The sequence below is a fragment of the Corella eumyota genome, chromosome 4, assembly GCF_963082875.1.
Source record: "Corella eumyota chromosome 4, kaCorEumy4.1, whole genome shotgun sequence".
In the NCBI taxonomy this organism is placed as follows: Eukaryota; Metazoa; Chordata; class Ascidiacea; order Phlebobranchia; family Corellidae; genus Corella; species Corella eumyota.
Genome location: NC_137493.1, coordinates 10,885,327 through 10,903,294, shown reverse-complemented (window position 1 = coordinate 10,903,294; position 17,968 = coordinate 10,885,327). Strand labels below are relative to the sequence as shown.

The 17,968-nt window shown below is 25.0% G+C and overlaps 3 long non-coding RNA genes across 3 annotated transcripts; all 3 read left to right on the top strand.

Annotated features, from left to right (window-relative positions):
- The first annotated feature begins 4,623 nt into the window (after window positions 1-4,623).
- Window positions 4,624-6,914, top strand: LOC145750015 (uncharacterized). The gene is made up of 3 exons (XR_014283659.1): window positions 4,624-4,674; window positions 5,078-5,112; window positions 5,208-6,914. It is a non-coding gene; the product is annotated as an uncharacterized LOC145750015 (long non-coding RNA).
- A 7,591-nt stretch (window positions 6,915-14,505) lies between these two features.
- On the top strand, window positions 14,506-15,447 carry LOC145750014 (uncharacterized). The gene is made up of 4 exons (XR_014283658.1): window positions 14,506-14,634; window positions 14,751-14,802; window positions 15,147-15,239; window positions 15,334-15,447. It is a non-coding gene; the product is annotated as an uncharacterized LOC145750014 (long non-coding RNA).
- Window positions 15,448-15,739: 292 nt separating this feature from the next.
- Window positions 15,740-17,968, top strand: LOC145750818 (uncharacterized). Its single transcript, XR_014283694.1, has 5 exons — window positions 15,740-15,743; window positions 17,077-17,164; window positions 17,265-17,316; window positions 17,716-17,750; window positions 17,846-17,968. It is a non-coding gene; the product is annotated as an uncharacterized LOC145750818 (long non-coding RNA).

Below are 17,968 nucleotides of genomic sequence, written 5' to 3'. Positions count from 1 at the left end.
GGGTTTTGACAACTTACCTATTATGTCGCTCCAATTTATTTTTGATAGTTTGTGAAGGACAACGTACCCAACCACGACATACCTTCAAAATAGTGAACAGAATATCAAAAAATGTTCAAATACAGGTGTAAACTCTGTATTTTCGTAATATACGCTATTTATGTGACGTCACAAATCGGGGGTTGTGACAACTTACCTATCATGTCGCTCCAATTTATTTTTGATATTTTGTGAAGGACAACGTACCCAACCACGACATACATTCAAAAATGTGAACAAAATATTAGAAAGTGGTCAAATACAGGTGTAAACTTTGTATTTTCGTAATATGCGCTATAGAAGTGACGTCACAAATCGGGGGTTTTGACAACTTACCTAGCATGTCGCTCCAATTCTTTTTTTATATTTTGTGAAGGACAACGTACCCAACCACGACATATTTTCAAAAAAGTGAACAAAATATTAGAAAGTGGTCAAATACAGGTGTAAACTTTGTATTTTTGTAATATACGCTATAGAAGTGACGTCACAAATCGGGGGTTTTGACAACTTACTTACAATGTCGCTCCAATTTATTTTTGATATTTTGCGGAGGACAACGTACCCAACAACCAGTTCTTACTAATTTATTGGCGTCTGCATTTTCCTTAAACAATAACGGGATAGGTTGGTAAAACAACCAATAAAATTTTCGCTTTTGTCAAAACTTATAAATTGCACTCAATGATATGCATTTAATGATGTTAAGAAATCATATTATATTGTTTTTCAGTGAAATGTTTGTAAAAATATGTTGTTGCGTTACATTGTCGTCAATTAAAATTTTTTGCTTTTTATTAGTTTAACGATTAAAAACACACTAATTAATTGTTATGTATTTAAACACAAAAAAAAATTAGAAAAACAAAAAAACAACTACAATTTACACGAAAATTAGATAAAAAAGTTTCATCTCGATTAATCAAGATGGAAAAAAGATAATTTTTGGTTCTATGTAGTGCCATTTGAACTTTACAAGATTTTTATGCTTGCATTATTAAAACTTTAATGAATGTATGCATGTAATATAACCAATATTAATTTAAAAATTATTAAGATAGGCTATACATTTTTATTATGATTTGTTTTGTCTGCTTGCATTTGCTAACTAAAGCAAACTTATAGCACAATGTAATTAATATAAGGTTTAGTGAAAATAACTAAAGTTCAGATATTTTTTTTATTTATTATCACTAACACTTCAAGATTTGATAAACTTATAACAGCTGTGTACTTTTAAGATATTGATAAAAATATTCATGCTGTTAAATTTATTCAACAATAGTTTAAAATTTTATATGCATTTGGGATTTTAATTAAAAATGTTAATTCTAATTCTATATGCAAATCATGCTTTTACTTGTTAAAGAACTTAAATTGACATTTAATTATTGTAGAACATACAAATATTTTAGTTAAAAAATCTCCAATTGTTTAAAAATATAAAACTGTAAGTTGATTAAAAATAATATACTTTGTTTATTAAAGAAAAGACCCAATTAAACAACTAGTTAACGTTTTTAGTGATTGAATTTCACATCATATGTTTAAATTATGTATTAATTATAATTTTCTAAACCAACTCTTTATTCCCACCTACCGGGTTTCAAAATTAAAAAAAAAATTGTTACTAAAATCTTTTCGAAATTTCGTTTCGACCATTACCTATGGAACAAAAATTCTGTTTTCAGCTTAAAAATTTCGTTCCAAACCGTTACATAGGGTAAGAATTTTTTCGGACCGTAATCTAGACGAGATAAGTAAGGAGAGCTGTAGTGTAAATACGTTCTGTTTAGAACCAGACAACATTAATATATTAAGTCGGTCAAGCAGCTCATTATATGGCAAGCAGTCGTTTAATATAAGCTCATAATTTTCCTTTTAAATAAAAGTAACGTAGAGTAAAATATTGTGTAGCGAATATATATATATATTTTATTTTTACGATATTTTTTATGTTGTATATATGTTTATATGTGGCTTATATACATTTTTAAATAAATATATAACTAAGTTAGTCGTTAAAGTGTATTATATAAACAATATTTTAAGTGGTTGGGTATTAGCACAGTTTACGTAGTTAAAGTACTGCCGACAGGCAACTGTTTTTAAGTACTTACTTGAAATTTTATGTAGTTTAAATACATAAAAAATACAACTTTGTGGATCAATTTAATTAGCACATTATTTATACCTTAAAAAATAAATAAGTTTATCAACTGCCTAAAAATAGATGTGCATATGACCATATTGCGCATAGCATAACGGGCATATAAGGTTTTAAAATACCGTAAGCAAAGAACATTTTGCGAAATTAAAAAAAAAATTAAATAATATAACAAAAAATAACCAAACTTAGAAATAATGAAGCAAATATAAAAGGAACAAAAATAAAAGATGGTAAATAAAAGGTCGAAAAATACAAAAACTAATAAAATAAAAAACAAAATAAAAGAAGCTAAAAAATAAATAACTATAATATAAAAGAATAAAAACACAAAAAATTGAATACGATTGTTTAATTACTAAACTATTTATTAAAAAGTGTAGACTGAAAGAAGAAAATTGTTAATTATCATACTTTTCCCTATTTTCATTTCTTGTCCGGTCGCTGACACGCATATCGGATATACAGCCGATTAGTTATAGCCATTAATCGTTTTAAAGCAAAAAAAGGTGGAGTCATTAACCGTTTCAAAGCGGTTGGAAGATGCGTTTCATCTGCTTGGTTGTTTCAAGCGGTTAATAAAAAAGGCGGTTAATGGAAAAATTTTAAAAATTTTTAAATACTATCTGACCCCAAATCGTCATAGTTTAAAAAAAAATACTTATCTGGTACAATTTTTAGTATATAAGTTTATTCTTGATCTGGAAAGGTCAACTACATAACCTAGACATGAAGAAATAATCGTTTTTTGACAGTTTGTGATATTAAAGTTTCTAATTTTCCGATAACCTATAATGCATTTAAGTGCTGTTAAGGGGAAAACCTTTTGCAGTGTAAGTACGTTTTTTGATCACTACACCACGCTGCCGGTTTAAAAATAACGAACCTAAAGCGACTATTGAGTTGCAACATTCCGCTTTAAGCGTTAATAAAATCCCTTAGCGGACGGAGCGCATATTTCAAGCTTCGAAGCGCTTAATAACTCCACTTTTTTGCTTCGAGGCGATTAATGACTGGATATCCGATGTGCGTGGTAGAGACCAAACAAAAAAAAAAAAATAAGGAGTAAATAATTTGCACTTACGCTCCAACCATATGCCTCGGTTGTACATTTTTATTTTTTTGTATTGGTTGGTTGGTGTTTTAGCTAGACATTTATCTTAGCATTTAAAGACTAGTTACCTAGTAAATAATTATTTTTATTATTTAAAAATGGGTGACTTAAAATTATGTACTAGTGGTTTATGTATTAGTTATTTATACTCACATCATTTTAGCATTAAGAAACTAAGTGCAACAAGTAAGTTAAACTGTTATAGGCCGACGTGACCTTTCTCATTTTTTTACTCTTACTCTTATGAATTTTTTACTCTTATGAATACCAATGTTAAGGTCGTGTAATCCTGCAAAACATGTCAGGCTTTTTTTGTCTTTTCGATATACTACGTGCATTTTATATTATTCACACATATTTATCGTTGTACATAAGGTCAAAAAACTTAAAAAATATTCCACACAATAATAACAAAAATTATTTTGTTATTAACTTAATTGTTAATACTACTAAAAAATAATTAAACATGTCGAGTTTACAGTTCTAAATTTTGCTTAAAAGTGCATAATTATTCCATTTTTTTGTACTATAGCAAAAAATAAAGCAAAGAAAAAAAAAGTAATTAAAAAAATACCACATTCATTTACGACGGTTTCGTTATAAGCAATGCTAAAATTGTTATGTATTGTCAACTTTCGATACGTAAAAATATTGTTTATTATGCTTAAACATACTAAAATAATATTAAACCTATAACAACTTTTCATAAAAACAGTGCACTACAATGATGGCTCAGCTATCGCAAGCGCCCAAAATTCTGGTAAACAAGTTTGTCGAAATAATATTTAAATTTATTTTTAGTACAACGCGAAACGTACCAATCCTTTTTTACTAAACTAAAATAATTTAGCGATACTGACAAATCATAACTAAATATGTACCGCCTTTGGTGCAAAAATTCGAAGTCAACAGAAAATTTTATAAGTTAATATCAGACCGCTTAAGTTTGGTTAAAAAATTAGGTTTTCAAAGGGAACAAAGTTATTAAAAATTTTAGAATTAAAATTAGCGCAAGAAAAAGCTGCATAACCTAAACAAATGCAAGAATAAAAATATTTTTAATTTAAACTACAGGATTAAAGTTCTAAAAAAATGAACAAAGTTTTGATAATTTTTGTTTTTGGGGTTTCTGTCTATTACTAATGCTTCTAGTTCAAACAATATTTGAGGGCTAACAGCCCCAAAGAAGTACGTGAAATTAAAAACCTAAAGTGGAATTAAAAATCTTTGTTCTAATGTTTTATATTACTATGTTTATTTAAATCAAAAATAAATTAAATTGAGTAACTTTACAAACTATAGCTTGGAATGCGATGGAACTGACTGTAGAAAAAAGCGAAGTGTAAAGGAGAAGGTAAAATTAATGTTTTAATGTAGGTGTATTTAAATAAATAATTTTTAAATACCCTTTTAAAATTAATTTAGTTCTTTACCTTTTTTTAAATACTTAAAGTTGTTAATTATATCTCTTAATAAAACAAAATAAAATAGTGATAATTTAGCATATTATATAATATTAATTGCGTAAAGTTAGGTTATATCTAGGGTTAGATAATATATTTAAAACAATTTAAAATATGATAAAAAATTGTATAAATAATTGGTAAAGTTAAAAGAGGCTTTACATATTTCATTAACTTTTTTTAAATTGAATATTACAAAGCATTTACCTCTTAAATTTTTATTTAAAAAAATAAAGCACGCCGTTCTTCAGTCAGATACTTTTAATATTTTAAATAAACAACTTTTTGTTTTAGCACAACTTTGCTAAGAATTGGGGATTGCCACCAGGGTTTGTACTTTTTAAAAAAAAAATTGATTTATTTAATATTTCAAGTCTCTAAACCTTTTAATATAAAATAGTTATTTGTTTTGTCTTTATTATAGAAAAAAGTAAACAAAAATCAAAAGAATTTGTGATTGGTGATAATGGGATGATTTTTTTTCGGTAGATTTTTAATCCTTAAAAACATCATGACTCAACTTTAAATAAACAAACGCATAAATAATATTTGATTTTGTTCAAACCTTAAAAAAACTAGATGGTTAGTAATAGTATTTTAGTTATAGTGTAAAATAGTATATAGTTTAAAGTATAAAATAGTAGTATTTTAATTATAGTATAAAATCGACCAGAAACTATGTAAGTGCATTTTTATAAACAAAATCCAAATACCTACCCCAAGCTTTTGTTTGACATTTTGTTCTTTTCGTATTTTAGTGTTTTATCTAACCATTTACTTTAGCATTTGGAGACTTTTAACTCGTAACTAATATTTATATAATTTTAGGATGGGTGAATTACAATTAAGTTTTTAAGATGTTTATTTATTATTATTAAATACCTTTTTTAAAAGACAGAAATGTGTGCAACAAGCCTTCATGCCAAAAGTTAAATTACTTATTTTTTTTATCTTTTACTACCTTAAAAAAAAATTTTAAGGTAATTAAAAAGAGTCGTAATACTTGTTGGATTGAATTCTTAAAAACTACAAGTTTAATAATCAGGAAATATAATTAATACTATTTAAAACCAATAAAACATGTAAATAGAATTTAGATCGTGTAATCGTTTCGCAGATCAAATCACTTTTCTTTTTGTCCACAGGTGATTTATTAATTCCTAATTCAATAAGTAACAAGCATTTTGTATATTATAAAATTATTATATCCAGCTATAAATATTGTTGTACATTAGAATAAATGTTTTATTTTGAATTGCATTCTCAGTCTATTAAACAGAAAAAAATCGAAAACATTTGTAGCGGTCTCCGTCGACCCAATCGAAAGATTTGGAAATTGTTATTGATAGTTAATTATTTACGATTATCTTGTTATCTGACTTTTTATTGTATTCTTGAAATATTCACGCAGTTAAAATTCAACTGTACAATTACATTATATGCAACTACTTTTACAATGATTTTTTGGGTCCAAAATTATTAAACAAATTAAAAAACGTTAAAATACTAATGTCCAAAATTCAACTACAGGACATTGACTATAAATATCATACAATAAGCCTATATTAAGCAAAACAAATTATTGAACATGAAAAAAATCATTCCAACAAAATGTAAAGTTATTAAAATTAATTTTTTAATGTTGAAAAGGTTAGTTTATGTACAATAAGCTAAACATTGCTTCACTATTGTTACTTCGCAATTGCGATCACCTAAAATCTTGGTAAACAAGTTTGCTAAATTGTATTTAGTTTGTTAAAAATATAACGCAAAACGTACCTATGCCATTTTACTAAACTAAATTAACATACGAATAAGTTACAGCTAGGCCCACATGTGCGTCTAAAATCGACTAAGAGTGACGATAAACCACAACTCGAATGCGCATTGCCTTTGGCGCATCAATATACGTCACAAACAAAAAACGTTTTTACTTTAAATCCCTTAAATTATTAATTTTAGTTTAACACAAAGGCAGACTACAAAGTTGTTAAATTTTTAGAAATTGAAAAAAGCAAAGTTAAAGAATTTAAAATTAAACAACCAGTTGAATAGCCAAGCGTAAAAATCTACATGCTTAACTTAAGCAAATACAAAAATAAAAATATTATGGTTATATATTTTTAGGTAAAACTACAGGATTAAAATACTAAAGAAATGAACAAAGTTTTGATAATTATTTTGTTTTTGGGGTTGATAGCTATTTCTAATGCTTCTAGTTTAAGCAATATTAGAGGGCCACCAGCACCCAAGAGGTACGTGGAATTAAAAAATTAAGGCTTATAATACCATTTTATAATATTATATTTATTAAAATCAAGAATTATTTAATTTGTGTAACTTTACAATTGCGTAACTTTACAAACTATAGCTTGGAATGCGATGGAACTGACTGTAGAAAAAAGCGAAGTGTAAAGGAGAAGGTAAAATTAATGTTTTAATGTAGGTGTATTTAAATAAATAATTTTTAAATACCCTTTTAAAATTAATTTAGTTCTTTACCTTTTTTTAAATACTTAAAGTTGTTAATTATATCTCTTAATAAAACAAAATAAAATAGTGATAATTTAGCATATTATATAATATTAATTGCGTAAAGTTAGGTTATATCTAGGGTTAGATAATATATTTAAAACAATTTAAAATATGATAAAAAATTGTATAAATAATTGGTAAAGTTAAAAGAGGCTTTACATATTTCATTAACTTTTTTTAAATTGAATATTACAAAGCATTTACCTCTTAAATTTTTATTTAAAAAAATAAAGCACGCCGTTCTTCAGTCAGATACTTTTAATATTTTAAATAAACAACTTTTTGTTTTAGCACAACTTTGCTAAGAATTGGGGATTGCCACCAGGGTTTGTACTTTTTAAAAAAAAAATTGATTTATTTAATATTTCAAGTCTCTAAACCTTTTAATATAAAATAGTTATTTGTTTTGTCTTTATTATAGAAAAAAGTAAACAAAAATCAAAAGAATTTGTGATTGGTGATAATGGGATGATTTTTTTTCGGTAGATTTTTAATCCTTAAAAACATCATGACTCAACTTTAAATAAACAAACGCATAAATAATATTTGATTTTGTTCAAACCTTAAAAAAACTAGATGGTTAGTAATAGTATTTTAGTTATAGTGTAAAATAGTATATAGTTTAAAGTATAAAATAGTAGTATTTTAATTATAGTATAAAATCGACCAGAAACTATGTAAGTGCATTTTTATAAACAAAATCCAAATACCTACCCCAAGCTTTTGTTTGACATTTTGTTCTTTTCGTATTTTAGTGTTTTATCTAACCATTTACTTTAGCATTTGGAGACTTTTAACTCGTAACTAATATTTATATAATTTTAGGATGGGTGAATTACAATTAAGTTTTTAAGATGTTTATTTATTATTATTAAATACCTTTTTTAAAAGACAGAAATGTGTGCAACAAGCCTTCATGCCAAAAGTTAAATTACTTATTTTTTTTATCTTTTACTACCTTAAAAAAAAATTTTAAGGTAATTAAAAAGAGTCGTAATACTTGTTGGATTGAATTCTTAAAAACTACAAGTTTAATAATCAGGAAATATAATTAATACTATTTAAAACCAATAAAACATGTAAATAGAATTTAGATCGTGTAATCGTTTCGCAGATCAAATCACTTTTCTTTTTGTCCACAGGTGATTTATTAATTCCTAATTCAATAAGTAACAAGCATTTTGTATATTATAAAATTATTATATCCAGCTATAAATATTGTTGTACATTAGAATAAATGTTTTATTTTGAATTGCATTCTCAGTCTATTAAACAGAAAAAAATCGAAAACATTTGTAGCGGTCTCCGTCGACCCAATCGAAAGATTTGGAAATTGTTATTGATAGTTAATTATTTACGATTATCTTGTTATCTGACTTTTTATTGTATTCTTGAAATATTCACGCAGTTAAAATTCAACTGTACAATTACATTATATGCAACTACTTTTACAATGATTTTTTGGGTCCAAAATTATTAAACAAATTAAAAAACGTTAAAATACTAATGTCCAAAATTCAACTACAGGACATTGACTATAAATATCATACAATAAGCCTATATTAAGCAAAACAAATTATTGAACATGAAAAAAATCATTCCAACAAAATGTAAAGTTATTAAAATTAATTTTTTAATGTTGAAAAGGTTAGTTTATGTACAATAAGCTAAACATTGCTTCACTATTGTTACTTCGCAATTGCGATCACCTAAAATCTTGGTAAACAAGTTTGCTAAATTGTATTTAGTTTGTTAAAAATATAACGCAAAACGTACCTATGCCATTTTACTAAACTAAATTAACATACGAATAAGTTACAGCTAGGCCCACATGTGCGTCTAAAATCGACTAAGAGTGACGATAAACCACAACTCGAATGCGCATTGCCTTTGGCGCATCAATATACGTCACAAACAAAAAACGTTTTTACTTTAAATCCCTTAAATTATTAATTTTAGTTTAACACAAAGGCAGACTACAAAGTTGTTAAATTTTTAGAAATTGAAAAAAGCAAAGTTAAAGAATTTAAAATTAAACAACCAGTTGAATAGCCAAGCGTAAAAATCTACATGCTTAACTTAAGCAAATACAAAAATAAAAATATTATGGTTATATATTTTTAGGTAAAACTACAGGATTAAAATACTAAAGAAATGAACAAAGTTTTGATAATTATTTTGTTTTTGGGGTTGATAGCTATTTCTAATGCTTCTAGTTTAAGCAATATTAGAGGGCCACCAGCACCCAAGAGGTACGTGGAATTAAAAAATTAAGGCTTATAATACCATTTTATAATATTATATTTATTAAAATCAAGAATTATTTAATTTGTGTAACTTTACAATTGCGTAACTTTACAAACTATAGCTTGGAATGCGATGGAACTGACTGTAGAAAAAAGCGAAGTGTAAAGGAGAAGGTAAAATTAATGTTTTAATGTAGGTGTATTTAAATAAATAATTTTTAAATACCCTTTTAAAATTAATTTAGTTCTTTACCTTTTTTTAAATACTTAAAGTTGTTAATTATATCTCTTAATAAAACAAAATAAAATAGTGATAATTTAGCATATTATATAATATTAATTGCGTAAAGTTAGGTTATATCTAGGGTTAGATAATATATTTAAAACAATTTAAAATATGATAAAAAATTGTATAAATAATTGGTAAAGTTAAAAGAGGCTTTACATATTTCATTAACTTTTTTTAAATTGAATATTACAAAGCATTTACCTCTTAAATTTTTATTTAAAAAAATAAAGCACGCCGTTCTTCAGTCAGATACTTTTAATATTTTAAATAAACAACTTTTTGTTTTAGCACAACTTTGCTAAGAATTGGGGATTGCCACCAGGGTTTGTACTTTTTAAAAAAAAAATTGATTTATTTAATATTTCAAGTCTCTAAACCTTTTAATATAAAATAGTTATTTGTTTTGTCTTTATTATAGAAAAAAGTAAACAAAAATCAAAAGAATTTGTGATTGGTGATAATGGGATGATTTTTTTTCGGTAGATTTTTAATCCTTAAAAACATCATGACTCAACTTTAAATAAACAAACGCATAAATAATATTTGATTTTGTTCAAACCTTAAAAAAACTAGATGGTTAGTAATAGTATTTTAGTTATAGTGTAAAATAGTATATAGTTTAAAGTATAAAATAGTAGTATTTTAATTATAGTATAAAATCGACCAGAAACTATGTAAGTGCATTTTTATAAACAAAATCCAAATACCTACCCCAAGCTTTTGTTTGACATTTTGTTCTTTTCGTATTTTAGTGTTTTATCTAACCATTTACTTTAGCATTTGGAGACTTTTAACTCGTAACTAATATTTATATAATTTTAGGATGGGTGAATTACAATTAAGTTTTTAAGATGTTTATTTATTATTATTAAATACCTTTTTTAAAAGACAGAAATGTGTGCAACAAGCCTTCATGCCAAAAGTTAAATTACTTATTTTTTTTATCTTTTACTACCTTAAAAAAAAATTTTAAGGTAATTAAAAAGAGTCGTAATACTTGTTGGATTGAATTCTTAAAAACTACAAGTTTAATAATCAGGAAATATAATTAATACTATTTAAAACCAATAAAACATGTAAATAGAATTTAGATCGTGTAATCGTTTCGCAGATCAAATCACTTTTCTTTTTGTCCACAGGTGATTTATTAATTCCTAATTCAATAAGTAACAAGCATTTTGTATATTATAAAATTATTATATCCAGCTATAAATATTGTTGTACATTAGAATAAATGTTTTATTTTGAATTGCATTCTCAGTCTATTAAACAGAAAAAAATCGAAAACATTTGTAGCGGTCTCCGTCGACCCAATCGAAAGATTTGGAAATTGTTATTGATAGTTAATTATTTACGATTATCTTGTTATCTGACTTTTTATTGTATTCTTGAAATATTCACGCAGTTAAAATTCAACTGTACAATTACATTATATGCAACTACTTTTACAATGATTTTTTGGGTCCAAAATTATTAAACAAATTAAAAAACGTTAAAATACTAATGTCCAAAATTCAACTACAGGACATTGACTATAAATATCATACAATAAGCCTATATTAAGCAAAACAAATTATTGAACATGAAAAAAATCATTCCAACAAAATGTAAAGTTATTAAAATTAATTTTTTAATGTTGAAAAGGTTAGTTTATGTACAATAAGCTAAACATTGCTTCACTATTGTTACTTCGCAATTGCGATCACCTAAAATCTTGGTAAACAAGTTTGCTAAATTGTATTTAGTTTGTTAAAAATATAACGCAAAACGTACCTATGCCATTTTACTAAACTAAATTAACATACGAATAAGTTACAGCTAGGCCCACATGTGCGTCTAAAATCGACTAAGAGTGACGATAAACCACAACTCGAATGCGCATTGCCTTTGGCGCATCAATATACGTCACAAACAAAAAACGTTTTTACTTTAAATCCCTTAAATTATTAATTTTAGTTTAACACAAAGGCAGACTACAAAGTTGTTAAATTTTTAGAAATTGAAAAAAGCAAAGTTAAAGAATTTAAAATTAAACAACCAGTTGAATAGCCAAGCGTAAAAATCTACATGCTTAACTTAAGCAAATACAAAAATAAAAATATTATGGTTATATATTTTTAGGTAAAACTACAGGATTAAAATACTAAAGAAATGAACAAAGTTTTGATAATTATTTTGTTTTTGGGGTTGATAGCTATTTCTAATGCTTCTAGTTTAAGCAATATTAGAGGGCCACCAGCACCCAAGAGGTACGTGGAATTAAAAAATTAAGGCTTATAATACCATTTTATAATATTATATTTATTAAAATCAAGAATTATTTAATTTGTGTAACTTTACAATTGCGTAACTTTACAAACTATAGCTTGGAATGCGATGGAACTGACTGTAGAAAAAAGCGAAGTGTAAAGGAGAAGGTAAAATTAATGTTTTAATGTAGGTGTATTTAAATAAATAATTTTTAAATACCCTTTTAAAATTAATTTAGTTCTTTACCTTTTTTTAAATACTTAAAGTTGTTAATTATATCTCTTAATAAAACAAAATAAAATAGTGATAATTTAGCATATTATATAATATTAATTGCGTAAAGTTAGGTTATATCTAGGGTTAGATAATATATTTAAAACAATTTAAAATATGATAAAAAATTGTATAAATAATTGGTAAAGTTAAAAGAGGCTTTACATATTTCATTAACTTTTTTTAAATTGAATATTACAAAGCATTTACCTCTTAAATTTTTATTTAAAAAAATAAAGCACGCCGTTCTTCAGTCAGATACTTTTAATATTTTAAATAAACAACTTTTTGTTTTAGCACAACTTTGCTAAGAATTGGGGATTGCCACCAGGGTTTGTACTTTTTAAAAAAAAAATTGATTTATTTAATATTTCAAGTCTCTAAACCTTTTAATATAAAATAGTTATTTGTTTTGTCTTTATTATAGAAAAAAGTAAACAAAAATCAAAAGAATTTGTGATTGGTGATAATGGGATGATTTTTTTTCGGTAGATTTTTAATCCTTAAAAACATCATGACTCAACTTTAAATAAACAAACGCATAAATAATATTTGATTTTGTTCAAACCTTAAAAAAACTAGATGGTTAGTAATAGTATTTTAGTTATAGTGTAAAATAGTATATAGTTTAAAGTATAAAATAGTAGTATTTTAATTATAGTATAAAATCGACCAGAAACTATGTAAGTGCATTTTTATAAACAAAATCCAAATACCTACCCCAAGCTTTTGTTTGACATTTTGTTCTTTTCGTATTTTAGTGTTTTATCTAACCATTTACTTTAGCATTTGGAGACTTTTAACTCGTAACTAATATTTATATAATTTTAGGATGGGTGAATTACAATTAAGTTTTTAAGATGTTTATTTATTATTATTAAATACCTTTTTTAAAAGACAGAAATGTGTGCAACAAGCCTTCATGCCAAAAGTTAAATTACTTATTTTTTTTATCTTTTACTACCTTAAAAAAAAATTTTAAGGTAATTAAAAAGAGTCGTAATACTTGTTGGATTGAATTCTTAAAAACTACAAGTTTAATAATCAGGAAATATAATTAATACTATTTAAAACCAATAAAACATGTAAATAGAATTTAGATCGTGTAATCGTTTCGCAGATCAAATCACTTTTCTTTTTGTCCACAGGTGATTTATTAATTCCTAATTCAATAAGTAACAAGCATTTTGTATATTATAAAATTATTATATCCAGCTATAAATATTGTTGTACATTAGAATAAATGTTTTATTTTGAATTGCATTCTCAGTCTATTAAACAGAAAAAAATCGAAAACATTTGTAGCGGTCTCCGTCGACCCAATCGAAAGATTTGGAAATTGTTATTGATAGTTAATTATTTACGATTATCTTGTTATCTGACTTTTTATTGTATTCTTGAAATATTCACGCAGTTAAAATTCAACTGTACAATTACATTATATGCAACTACTTTTACAATGATTTTTTGGGTCCAAAATTATTAAACAAATTAAAAAACGTTAAAATACTAATGTCCAAAATTCAACTACAGGACATTGACTATAAATATCATACAATAAGCCTATATTAAGCAAAACAAATTATTGAACATGAAAAAAATCATTCCAACAAAATGTAAAGTTATTAAAATTAATTTTTTAATGTTGAAAAGGTTAGTTTATGTACAATAAGCTAAACATTGCTTCACTATTGTTACTTCGCAATTGCGATCACCTAAAATCTTGGTAAACAAGTTTGCTAAATTGTATTTAGTTTGTTAAAAATATAACGCAAAACGTACCTATGCCATTTTACTAAACTAAATTAACATACGAATAAGTTACAGCTAGGCCCACATGTGCGTCTAAAATCGACTAAGAGTGACGATAAACCACAACTCGAATGCGCATTGCCTTTGGCGCATCAATATACGTCACAAACAAAAAACGTTTTTACTTTAAATCCCTTAAATTATTAATTTTAGTTTAACACAAAGGCAGACTACAAAGTTGTTAAATTTTTAGAAATTGAAAAAAGCAAAGTTAAAGAATTTAAAATTAAACAACCAGTTGAATAGCCAAGCGTAAAAATCTACATGCTTAACTTAAGCAAATACAAAAATAAAAATATTATGGTTATATATTTTTAGGTAAAACTACAGGATTAAAATACTAAAGAAATGAACAAAGTTTTGATAATTATTTTGTTTTTGGGGTTGATAGCTATTTCTAATGCTTCTAGTTTAAGCAATATTAGAGGGCCACCAGCACCCAAGAGGTACGTGGAATTAAAAAATTAAGGCTTATAATACCATTTTATAATATTATATTTATTAAAATCAAGAATTATTTAATTTGTGTAACTTTACAATTGCGTAACTTTACAAACTATAGCTTGGAATGCGATGGAACTGACTGTAGAAAAAAGCGAAGTGTAAAGGAGAAGGTAAAATTAATGTTTTAATGTAGGTGTACTTAAATAAATAATTTTTAAATACTCTTTTAAAATTTATTTAGTTTTTTACCTTTTTTTAATTACTTAAAGTTGTTAATTATATCTCTTAATAAAACCAAATAAAATAGTGGTAATTTAGCATATTATATAATATTAATTGCGTTAAGTTAGGTTATATCTAGGGTTAGATAATATATTTAAAACAATTTAAAATATGATAAAAAATTGTATAAATAATTGGTAAAGTTAAAAGAGACTTTACATATTTCATTAATTTTTTTTAAATTAAATATTACAAAGCATTTACCTCTTAAACTTTTATTTAAAAAATAAAGCACGCCGTTCTTCAGTCAGATACTTTTAATATTTTAAATAAACAACTTGCTGTTTTAGCACAACTTTGCTAAGAATTGGGAATTGCCACCAGGGTTTGTACTTTTAAAAAAAAAATTGATTTATTTAATATTTCAAGTCTTTAAACCTTTTAATATAAAATAGCTATTTGTTTTGTCTTTATTATAGAAAAAAGTAAACAAAAATCAAAAGGATTTGTGCTTGGTGATAATGGGATGATTATTTTTCGGTAGATTTTTAATCTTTAAAAACATCATGATTCAACTTTAAATAAACAAACGCATAAATAATATTTGATTTTGTTCAAACCTTAAAAAAACTAGATGGTTAGTAATAGTATTTTAGTTATAGTGTAAAATAGTATATAGTTTTAAAGTATAAAATAGTAGTATTTTAGTTATAGTATAAAATCGACCAGAAACTATGTAAGTGCATTTTTATAAACAAAATCCAAATACCTACCCCAAGCTTTTGTTTGACATTTTGTTCTTATCGTATTTTAGTGTTTTATCTAACCATTTACTTTAGCATTTGGAGACTTTTAACTCGTAACTAATATTTATATAATTTTAGGATGGGTGAATTACAATTAAGTTTTTAAGATGTTTATTTATTATTATTTAATACCTCTTTTAAAAGACAGAAATTTGTGCAACAAGCCTTCATGCCAAAAGTTAAGTTACTTATTTTTTTTATCTTTTACTACCTTAAAAAAAATTTTAAGGTAATTAAAAAGAGTCGTAATACTTGTTGGATTAAATTCTTTAAAACTACAAGTTTAATAATCAGGAAATATAATTAATAATATTTAAAACCAATAAAACATGTAAATAGAATTTAGATCGTGTAATCGTTTCGCAGATCAAATCACTTTTCTTTTTGTCCACAGGTGATTTATTAATTCCTAATTCAATAAGTAACAAGCATTTTGTATATTATAAAATTATAATATCCAGCTATAAATATTGTTGTACATTAGAATGAATGTTTTATTTTCAATTGCATTCTCAGTCTACTAAACAGAAAAAAATCGAAAACATTTGTAGCGGTCTCCATCGACCCAATCGAAAGATTTGAAAATTGTTATTGATAGTTAATTATTTACGATTATCTTGTTATCTGACTTTTTATTGTATTCTTGAAATATTCACGCAGTTAAAATTCGACTGTACAATTACATTATATGCAACTACTTTTACAATGATTTTTTGGGTCCAAAATTATTAAACAAATTAAAAAACGTTAAAATACTAATGTCCAAAATTCAACTACAGGACATTGACTATAAATATCATACAATAAGCCTATATTAAGCAAAACAAATTATTGAACATGAAAAAAATCATTCCAACAAAATGTAAAGTTATTAAAATTAATTTTTTAATGTTGAAAAGGTTAGTTTATGTACAATAAGCTAAACATTGCTTCACTATTGTTACTTCGCAATTGCGATCACCTAAAATCTTGGTAAACAAGTTTGCTAAATTGTATTTAGTTTGTTAAAAATATAACGCAAAACGTACCTATGCCATTTTACTAAACTAAATTAACATACGAATAAGTTACAGCTAGGCCCACATGTGCGTCTAAAATCGACTAAGAGTGACGATAAACCACAACTCGAATGCGCATTGCCTTTGGCGCATCAATATACGTCACAAACAAAAAACGTTTTTACTTTAAATCCCTTAAATTATTAATTTTAGTTTAACACAAAGGCAGACTACAAAGTTGTTAAATTTTTAGAAATTGAAAAAAGCAAAGTTAAAGAATTTAAAATTAAACAACCAGTTGAATAGCCAAGCGTAAAAATCTACATGCTTAACTTAAGCAAATACAAAAATAAAAATATTATGGTTATATATTTTTAGGTAAAACTACAGGATTAAAATACTAAAGAAATGAACTAAGTTTTGATAATTATTTTGTTTTTGGAGTTGATAGCTATTTCTAATGCTTCTAGTTTAAGCAATATTAGAGGGCCACCAGCACCCAAGAGGTACGTGGAATTAAAAAATTAAGGCTTATAATACCATTTTATAATATTATATTTATTAAAATCAAGAATTAATTAATTTGTGTAACTTTACAAACTATAGCTTGAAATGCGATGGAACTGACTGTAGAAAAAAGCGAAGTGTAAAGGAGAAGGTAAAATTAATGTTTTAATGTAGGTGTACTTAAATAAATAATTTTTAAATACTCTTTTAAAATTTATTTAGTTTTTTACCTTTTTTTAATTACTTAAAGTTGTTAATTATATCTCTTAATAAAACCAAATAAAATAGTGGTAATTTAGCATATTATATAATATTAATTGCGTTAAGTTAGGTTCTAGGGTTAGATAATATATTTAAAACAATTTAAAATATGATAAAAAATTGTATAAATAATTGGTAAAGTTAAAAGAGGCTTTACATATTTCATTAACTTTTTTTAAATTAAATATTACAAAGCATTTACCTCTTAAAATTTTATTTAAAAAAATAAAGCACGCCGTTCTTCAGTCAGATACTTTTAATATTTTAAATAAACAACTTTTTGTTTTAGCACAACTTTGCTAAGAATTGGGAATTGCCACCAGGGTTTGTACTTTTTAAAAAAAAAATTGATTTATTTAATATTTCAAGTCTTTAAACCTTTTAATATAAAATAGCTATTTGTTTTGTCTTTATTATAGAAAAAAGTAAACAAAAATCAAAAGGATTTGTGCTTGGTGATAATGGGATAATTTTTTTTCGGTAGATTTTTAATCTTTAAAAACATCATGATTCAACTTTAAATAAACAAACGCATAAATAAT